The sequence below is a fragment of the Petaurus breviceps genome, unplaced genomic scaffold, assembly GCF_028583685.1.
Source record: "Petaurus breviceps papuanus isolate PSGF00001 unplaced genomic scaffold, PetGlider_PUasm1.0 126, whole genome shotgun sequence".
Taxonomy (NCBI): domain Eukaryota; kingdom Metazoa; phylum Chordata; class Mammalia; order Diprotodontia; family Petauridae; genus Petaurus; species Petaurus breviceps.
In genome coordinates, this window is record NW_027185655.1 from 52,163,025 (window position 1) to 52,164,187 (window position 1,163).

Sequence of the window (1,163 nt, forward strand, 5' to 3'; positions counted from 1 at the left end):
TGTGCGTGTGTGTGTGTGTGTGTGTGTGTGTGTGTGTGTGTGTGTGTGTGTGTAGGTGTTAAGTATCTGAGGCCTGAACTGATCCGGGTCCTCCCAACTCTGGGGCTGGCACTCTTACTGCACCACCTAGACGCCCCAAGAAAATATATTTTTAAAAAAGTTGATTTCTTCAACTATTTCTTTTGAGAGAACAAAGTTGGGCAAATGCAAATCCAATGTGAAAAAGGGGGAATGGGAGAAATTGAGGAAGGCAAATAAGTTTTAGTAGCTTAAAAAAGCTAGATGATAATGCAGAGTAGATTTTCTAAATGCAAAAGAAAAAGCTATTGTCCTTGGGGAATCCAACTTTGTCTAAGGGTCACTGAGGGAACCAAAACAGTAAAGCTAGCAACTTAGATTTTTAGGAAATTCTCTAGAAGTTATAGGAAGGAAGGTTCTTATTTCTTTAAATTAGGGAATCACAGGTGAAGATAATTCAAACAAAGAGTTTGGGGTAAGGAGAGAGAGGGATTCATGAACCACATTGGGCCTAGTGAGGAAAGTTATATGGTAGGAAAATTTTATATATAGGAGAGTTTATAGTAGTAATAGAAAAAAGTGAGCAGGGGATTGAACTGAGATGAGTAGAGGAATGAGAGGCATTGAAAGACAGAGGTAATTGCCCTAGTCAAAACAAACTTGCAGCTGTAGAGAGGTGATTGCAGACTAAACAAGAAAAAGAAAATAAAGCAAGACAGAAATTTGGAGGAAAAAAAAGACTAGAATCAGGCGTGGTGAGCAATACAAGTCATAGATAGCTAGTACCAATTTAAGAAAAGAAATTCTCTTTTTTTAAATTTTTTGGCTGTGTGGAAGGGGCGGGGGGGAATCCCTTAAGATTCTTAACTGTGGCTACTGTTTGAATAAAATAAACTATGAAGAGAAGAGACTGGAAGAACAGGCTGAAAAACAAAACCTAACAATGTGCTTCTTAAAGGAAAAGTGCTTGAAAGATAAAGATGCATACAGTTAAAATAAGGGGGTAGAAATTATATTTCAGTTGAATTGAGAGGTGGCAAGGTATGGTTCATACGGTATTTACCTAAGAACCAGGAATGACCTGGGTTTAAATACTAGTGCAGACATTAATTAGCTGTGTGACCTTCTCAAATATCCCACCCCCT